This window comes from Xenopus tropicalis, chromosome 10, assembly GCF_000004195.4.
Source record: "Xenopus tropicalis strain Nigerian chromosome 10, UCB_Xtro_10.0, whole genome shotgun sequence".
Lineage (NCBI taxonomy): Eukaryota > Metazoa > Chordata > Amphibia > Anura > Pipidae > Xenopus > Xenopus tropicalis.
In genome coordinates this window covers 33,872,471-33,881,664 of record NC_030686.2, presented here as the reverse complement: position 1 = coordinate 33,881,664, position 9,194 = coordinate 33,872,471, and positions in this window count along the sequence as shown.

The following is a 9,194-nucleotide window of genomic DNA, read 5'->3' as shown; positions in this document are numbered from 1 at the left end:
CCCCTCATTGTTTTCAGTTTCACCCAGCTTCAAGGGGAACTTAATCCCCTCATTGTTTTCAGTTTCACCCAGCTTCAAGGGGAAGTTAATCCCCTCATTGTTTTCAGTTTCACCCAGCTTCAAGGGGAAGTTAATCCCCTCATTGTTTTCAGTTTCACCCAGCTTCAAGGGGAACTTAATCCCCTCATTGTTTTCAGTTTCACCCAGCTTCAAGGGGAAGTTAATCCCCTCATTGTTTTCAGTTTCACCCAGCTTCAAGGGGAACTTAATCCCCTCATTGTTTTCAGTTTCACCCAGCTTCAAGGGGAAGTTAATCCCCTCATTGTTTTCAGTTTCACCCAGCTTCAAGGGGAACTTAATCCCCTCATTGTTTTCAGTTTCACCCAGCTTCAAGGGGAAGTTAATCCCCTCATTGTTTTCAGTTTCACCCAGCTTCAAGGGGAAGTTAATCCCCTCATTGTTTTCAGTTTCACCCAGCTTCAAGGGGAAGTTAATCCCATCATTGTTTTCTATTACACCCAGTTTTAAGTGAAATTTAAACACATTATTATTTTCCACGAACGAGTGCCAATGCTCCTAAAATGGCTGCTGCCGCAATTCCTGTTTGGGAAAAATAAAGAGGATTCATGGAAACAAACGTCCATTTAAACTTACATTTTTCAACTTTTAACAATACTTTCAACTCTAAGAATTAGGAATTTTCAAATGTAAACTTAAAATTTTCATACAAACGATTCAAGCATTATCGTGACATTTTATAAATACAGCAATGATCGAGTTTAATGCAAATTTATACCATGTCGAGTTCATTTGACTTTCAAGGTCAGAAAAAAAAACTAATTTTAATAAATGTGCCCCTTAATTTAGAGTTGTTCTTAATAGAAAAGAAATGCTTTGTGGTTAATATGTTCCGCAAGGTCCGTATCAAAAGTTGTAAAATAAACCTCTTGTGTAGGACAATGTAACTGTCAAGTGGACATCGGTTGAAAGTGAGGGAGAAGTTATTTAAGAATTAGTGATGAGCAAATTTTTTCGGCAGGCATGGATTCGCAGCGAATTCCTGGATTTTTTTTGTTGTGCGTCAAAAAAGGGTGTGGTCATGTAAAAAAGGGCGCGGTCGCATAAAAAAAAAGTATGGGCGACTAAAAAAATAGACGCGGGCGACAAAAATAGACGTGGGCAACAAAAAAGACAAGGGAGACAAAAAAATCGTGTCGCAGAATTTTAAGGCGAAACGGGACAGATTTGCTCATCACTACTAAGAATCAAAATAACAAAGATTTCTTAAAGGACAATGAAAGCTTAATATAAATTAAAAGTCTAAAGGCATTCTTTTTGAGTACTTACTGCATATCTAAATTCCCAGATCCCTGCTTGCTTCTCTGAGATATGGTGCTGGCAGCCTACAGCAGGGTGAAGCCTACAGTGACATCACTGAAATCTCTCTCCCCTTCCTGTAGGTGCCAGCGGCAGCCTTCCTATTCTCTGAGCATGTTTGTAACTTGATCCTGTCTCCTGTTCTGAGCTACACATGCCCACCAGCCAATCAGAAGCGGATCTGGCAGAGGGGAGGGGGGGGGAGGGAATGAAACACATGTGCAGTATGAAGCAAGGAGGGAAAGGAAGGGAGAATACCTTTTTAGAGATGGCTGCCTGTTCTAGAAAATGTGAGTAAGTGTGACTGAGTAAATATGTGATTAGGTGAGCCAAAAGGGTGGCGTTTTTACTAAACAATAGGAGGACTATTGGGCAGTATGTTGATATTCCTCTTTGGTGATATAATATTTGGTTGCACCATTATAGTCTCCTATATCTGTATATGAACAATGAGGGACAGATGTTTGTATAGACACAGATTTGTTTTCTCATTAAGCCTCCAATTAACCACCTGGCTTCATTTCTTAGCTTTCTTTATGATTCAATAAACCATGATGTTAAAATATGTGGTGAGATATTTACTATGATTAGAACGGAAGAATTCCCAGCCATTAAAATGATCTTATGTGCTAAAACCTGTCGGGAGAATGTAACTGTCAGTAAAGTGTTTAACAGTTTGACATTTATTAAAGCTCATGAATGACCCAATTTGTCATATTCTGTTTGACTGGTTTCAGACACTGAATTAAACTCGATCATTGCTGTATTTACAAAATGTCACGATAATGCTTGGATCGTTCGTACGAAAATTTCGAGTTTACATTTGAATTTTTCAAGTTGAAAGCATTGTTAAAATTCGAAAAATTTGAGTTTAAACGGACGTTTGTTTCCATGGATCCTCTTTGTTTCCTCCAAACAGGAATTGCCCCAGCAGCCATTTTAGGAGCATTGGCACTCGTTTTTGGAAAACACTAATGTGTTTAAGTTCCCCTTGAAGCTGGGTGAAACAGAAAACAATGAGGGGATTAACTTCCACTTGAAGCTGGGTGAAACTGAAAACAATGAGGGGATTAAGTTCCCCTTGAAGCTGGGTGAAACTGAAAACAATGAGGGGATTAAGTTCCACTTGAAGCTGGGTGAAACTGAAAACAATGAGGGGATTAAGTTCCCCTTGAAGCTGGGTGAAACTGAAAACAATGAGGGGATTAACTTCCACTTGAAGCTGGGTGAAACTGAAAACAATGAGGGGATTAACTTCCACTTGAAGCTGGGTGAAACTGAAAACAATGAGGGGATTAAGTTCCCCTTGAAGCTGGGTGAAACTGAAACCAATGAGGGGATTAAGTTCCCCTTGAAGCTGGGTGAAACTGAAACCAATGAGGGGATTAAGTTCCCCTTGAAGCTGGGTGAAACTGAAAACAATGAGGGGATTAAGTTCCCCTTGAAGCTGGGTGAAACTGATAACAATGAGGGGATTAAGTTCCCCTTGAAACAGGGTGAAACTGAAAACAATGAGGGGATTAAGTTCCCCTTGAAACTGGGTGAAACTGAAAACAATGAGGGGATTAAGTTCCCCTTGAAACAGGGTGAAACTGAAAACAATGAGGGGATTAACTTCCCCTTGAAGCTGGGTGAAACTGAAACCAATGAGGGGATTAACTTCCCCTTGAAGCTGGGTGAAACTGAAACCAATGAGGGGATTAACTTCCCCTTGAAGCTGGGTGAAACTGAAACCAATGAGGGGATTAAGTTCCCCTTGAAGCTGGGTGAAACTGAAAACAATGAGGGGATTAAGTTCCCCTTGAAGCTGGGTGAAACTGAAAACAATGAGGGGATTAAGTTCCCCTTGAAGCTGGGTGAAACCAAAAACAATGAGGGGGTTAAGTTCCCCTTGAAAATGTGTGAAATAGAAAACAATGAGGGGATTAAGTTCCCCTTGAAGCTGGGTAAAACTGAAAACAATGAGGGGGTTAAGTTCCCCTTGAAACTGGGTAAAACTGAAAACAATGAGGGGATTAAGTTCCCCTTGAAACAGGGTGAAACTGAAAACAATGAGGGGATTACGTTCCCCTTGAAAATGTGTGAAATAGAAAACAATGAGGGGATTAAGTTCCCCTTGAAGCTGGGTGAAACTGAAACCAATGAGGGGATTAAGTTCCCCTTGAAGCTGGGTGAAACTGAAACCAATGAGGGGATTAAGTTCCCCTTGAAGCTGGGTGAAACTGAAACCAATGAGGGGATTAAGTTCCCCTTGAAGCTGGGTGAAACTGAAAACAATGAGGGGATTAAGTTCCCCTTGAAGCTGGGTGAAACTGAAAACAATGAGGGGATTAAGTTCCCTTTGAAAATGTGTGAAATAGAAAACAATGAGGGGATTAAGTTCCCCTTGAAACTGGGTGAAACTGAAAACAATGAGGGGATTAAGTTCCCCTTGAAACAGGGTGAAACTTAAAACAATGAGGGGATTAAGTTCCCCTTGAAGCTGGGTGAAACCAAAAACAATGAGGGGGTTAAGTTCCCCTTGAAAATGTGTGAAACCAAAAACAATGAGGGGATTAAGTTCCCCTTGAAACAGGGTAAAACTGAAAACAATGAGGGGATTAAGTTCCCCTTGAAACAGGGTGAAACTGAAAACAATGAGGGGATTAAGTTCCCCTTGAAGCTGGGTGAAACTGAAAACAATGAGGGGATTACGTTCCCCTTGAAACAGGGTGAAACCAAAAACAATGAGGGGATTACGTTCCCCTTGAAAATGTGTGAAATAGAAAACAATGAGGGGATTAAGTTCCCCTTGAAGCTGGGTGAAACTGAAAACAATGAGGGGATTAAGTTCCCCTTGAAGCTGGGTGAAACTGAAAACAATGGGATTAACTTCTCATTGAAAGTTTAAGGACAGGCTGTCACTGACTATTCTATTCCTCTACTATTCTACTAATAAGCCTCCATAGGCCTCAATGGTACTCAACAGATCAAACCTGCTGAAAAAAGTTAACTAAACATTAATAAATTATGGGAGTTATTTGCAAAAAAACTCGGCGAACAATAACGAAAAAAACGAGTTCTGGCGAAAACCGATTGATACAGGAAATCTGGAAATTATCTAGAAGTAAGAAAAAAAATCTGATTTTATCTCAAAATTGCTTAGTAAATGTGCCCCTTGGTCTCTGTACCATAAACCTCTGTGATAATCTAATTTTTTTGCCATGTTTTGCTGAGAAAAAAAGTCCCATAGACTCCAATGGGCCACAAAAAAATGACACGATATGGGAAAAGTCGCTGTGAACAAAAATGCCCCTTGACTTTAATCAGGGTTGGACTGGGGGGTGCAGGGCCCACCGGGGCCCCTGCTGCACCCACTAACTCTCCGCCCAACGTCCTCCTCTGCGCACGTACTTTTAACGCATCAGGGGAGGAACACCATCAGCCGTGGGAGCGTTGGCAAAGATTGGGTCTGGCCCACCGGGGTCCACTAGGGCTGGGGCCCATTGGGTTTTTTCCCGGTGTCCCGGCGGCCCAGTCCAACCCTGACTTTAATGATTTTGGCAAATTTTCACTGTTTTGCACATTTTCCGGCAAAGCAAAACCGATTCACTCATCACTGCTCTGCAGATATATTATTTATTTGTCTGGATCCCAATTTCCTAAAATTTGTGGCATCACTTAATTTCATTCCAAATTTATATCTGGAAAAAAAAATCGCTCCCCAACACATTTTGTACTGTACGTTTCTGCTGAGTATGGAGATTTTTAGAACATGAACTTTAGGAGAAAGCATCTGTTTATATAATGAGACAGTGGAGACTTAGTACCACGAATTCTACTATAAAAGAAATACGGATTATTAAATAATAATAGAATGCTTGCATCCCCCGGAAAAAAAGGTTCTTTTCCTCTTTTTTTATATAATGAAATAGAAATGCAATACATTTTCATTATTAACGTGTTCATTTTCTTTTCTCATTTGCTTTACCTCAAATTGCTGTGATTTGTTAATAGATACAGATGTAAAACACGTCTTTCCGTAATTACATGGCAGCATTCCTCATTCTGAGCCATTGTATTGTTAGTTATTTCAATTAATGATTCATTATTGAACATTTGCTATAAAACATTGAAGAGGATTGTTTTGCATTTATTAACACTAACGCAAATGTGCAGGAATGTTCATATTTAGAAGAGAATTCGTAGCCTGGAGAAAAAGAAAATGACCAACTAGTCCCAACTGGTTTTTGACCTTTATGCTTATTAATATACTTATTAGTGATGAGCGAATGTGTCCCGTTTCCTTTTGCCGAAGAATTTGTGAATCTTTGAAAAAATGTAAGAAACTGCGAAAAATGTGTAAAACAGCGAAAATGCGATGCACAACTATTTTCTTTACGTGCGTAATTTTTTTTACACATGAACAATTTTGTTTTATAAGGGAAACAATTTTTTGATGCAGTTAAATTTGTGCAACAAAATCTTATTTGTCGCAACGAGTACGAAAGTTTCAGATTCATTCAAGTTTCAGTATTGTGACTTTCCTTGGGCCGGGTTGGAGCTGCAGAGTGCCATTGAGCCCTATGGGAGACTTTGCAGCTCCAACCCGGCCCAAGGAAAGTCTCCCATAGGGATCAATGGCACTCTGCAGCTCCAACCTGGCCCAAGGAAAGCCTCCCATAGGGATCAATGGCACTCTGCAGCTCCAACCCGGCCCAAGGAAAGTCTCCCATAGGGCTCAATGGCACTCTGCAGCTCCAACCCGGCCCAAGGAAAGTCTCCCATAGGGCTCAATGGCACTCTGCAGCTCCAACCCGGCCCAAGGAAAGTCTCCCATAGGGCTCAATGGCACTCTGCAGCTCCAACCTGGCCCAAGGAGAGTGCCATTGAGCCCTATGGGAGACTTTCCTTGGGCCGGGTTGGAGCTGCAGAGTGCCATTGAGCCCTATGGGAGACTTTCCTTGGGCCGGGTTGGAGCTGCAGAGTGCCATTGAGCCCTATGGGAGACTTTCCTTGGGCCGGGTTGGAGCTGCAGAGTGCCATTGAGCCCTATGGGAGACTTTCCTTGGGCCGGGTTGGAGCTGCAGAGTGCCATTGAGCCCTATGGGAGACTTTCCTTGGGCCAGGTTGGAGCTGCAGAGTGCCATTGAGCCCTATGGGAGACTTTCCTTGGGCCAGGTTGGAGCTGCAGAGTGCCATTGAGCCCTATGGGAGACTTTCCTTGGGCCAGGTTGGAGCTGCAGAGTGCCATTGAGCCCTATGGGAGACTTTCCTTGGGCCAGGTTGGAGCTGCAGAGTGCCATTGAGCCCTATGGGAGACTTTCCTTGGGCCAGGTTGGAGCTGCAGAGTGCTATTGAGCCCTATGGGAGACTTTCCTTGGGCCAGGTTGGAGCTGCAGAGTGCTATTGAGCCCTATGGGAGGCTTCCAAAATCATGCACTGAAGGATCAAAGTCGGAAAGGTTTTCCCGCCAATACAATATTATCATGACTATTACAATATTTTCGTAAGCATTTTTGTGATATTTGTGATCATCAGAAATTATCGTATCCAATCCAAATTTTTCCTATTTCGGGATTCAAACTCATACTTTGATGAATGTGCCCCTTAGTGTATAGATAGGTCTGTATGTGTATATATGTACGCTGGGGTTCATTGATGGGATTCAACTTGATGGACATTGGTCTTTTTTTAACCCAACTTAAATATATATATATAACTTTATACATAGTTAGTGCTTCCCTTATTCTGGTACTTCTGCTGAGGGCGCCCCGAGGCCGCCCCTATTCTGCCCCTCGAGGCTGCCCCCATTCTGTGCCCCCTACTCCACCCCGCGCACATGTGTGAACACGCGACACCCCAAACCCCACCCCCCGCATGAGCGCGCATGCACATGCGCCAACGTTAAAAGTCCCATACGGAGCACTGGGGAGAGATCCCTTAGGGGCTTGCCACCCCTAAGTTAGTGCCACCCTAGGCCTGGGCCTTAGTGGTCTCGCCACAAATCCGGGCCTGGCTGCAACCCCCAAGGTGCCCCCGGCTGGGGAGCAGTTCAGAAGAGAATCTTCTTTAAGTGGTACCTTGATTTACTGAGTTACATTTGGTGCAGTTCTTTGAACAAAACCCCTTATTGGAGTACCAGTGGCACCCAAGTGAGCAGGATTGAGCAAGGTTCACACCTGGGTATCATAATGGACATAACTCAGCTCCATTATATTTCAGTTGTTGCCCTAAACTTAGATTTAGTGACTTTAGACCTAGTTTCTGTATTACAGATATTTATTAAGGGAATAAATATAGTTCTGCCAAAGATTTTATCAATATTCTACTTCACGTATGCCCCAAAAGGTGCTGACAGGTGTTCATTTTTCCCTTGTAGAAGTGAAACTCAAGTCATTCGACCTTTGTATTGCGACAAAGAGCATTTCCCTACCTAGAATTTGTAATTGTTGATAATTCTGTGCTTGCTCGGTGGGCAGTACCCATGTCTGGGTAGAAAGTGAAGGCTGAGCAAATGCAAGGGAAATAAAGCTTGCATAGATAGAGGAAAAAAGAAAGGGGAGAGAGGGAAAAAGTAATTTGCTTTGACCTAAGCTATAAATCCAAGGGTCGGTAATGACCATCTCCTGACACAGTTGGGACAATGATTAAGTGGACACCTTCAGCCAGACTGTGGTACATATCTTCCTGTTCAGCGTCCGTTTATTTTAAACAAAAGCAGACTCGACACTAGAGAATAATACGGCCTTTGATTGGATTAATAAAATATGCTGGAGCCCGAAAGGAAAAATGTCCATCTTTGTTGAATGCCCATTTTTCATTTCTGTACTGGGTGTGAGGATTAACAGCACAATAGCAGGGCAAAACTACTCTTCATTTTGCAAAGTTAAAGGCAATATAAAATGTCCATAACACTGTTATCAGCAATTTCTGGCATTTATGAATATGATAGGATCTGTAGTCTAGTAACTATGAAAAAATTATTCTTAAATTGGGCTGAAACTGGAAAATGACATGATCTCACTGGGGTATGAAAAGCAGACCGAGACTGTACAGCCTGTACAGAGAGATACCATAAAACTATGGCAGCATAGGTATTCCCCTGTACTAAGCACAATTCAGCAGGAACAGCCCCCTAAGTTTGCTCATAGCCTGTACAGAGAGATACCATAAAACTATGGCAGCACAGGGATTCCCCTGTACTAAGCACAATTCAGCAGGAACAGCCCCCTAAGTTTGCTCATAGCCTGTACAGAGAGATACCATGAAACTATGGCAGCATAGGTATTCCCCTGTACTAAGCACAATTCAGCAGGAACAGCCCCCTAAGTTTGCTCATAGCCTGTACAGAGAGATACCATAAAACTATGGCAGCACAGGGTTTTCCCTGTACTAAGCACAATTCAGCAGGAACAGCCCCCTAAGTTTGCTCATAGCCTGTACAGAGAGATACCATAAAACTATGGCAGCATAGGGATTCCCCTGTACTAAGCACAATTCAGCAGGAACAGCCCCCTAAGTTTGCTCATAGCCTGTACAGAGAGATACCATGAAACTATGGCAGCATAGGGATTCCCCTGTACTAAGCACAATTCAGCAGGAACAGTCCCCTAAGTTTGCTCATAGCCTGTACAGAGAGATACCATAAAACTATGGCAGCATAGGGATTCCCCTGTACTAAGCACAATTCAACAGGAACAGCCCCCTACGTTTTTCTGCGGAGAATCCATGCCTGGCGAAACATTTTGCCCATCATTACAGTTGACTATTGTTACATTTAAGTTGAGTCTCAAAGTAGTCAGATCAGCAGGGAAGCACATGTCCAGGCTTAGGGA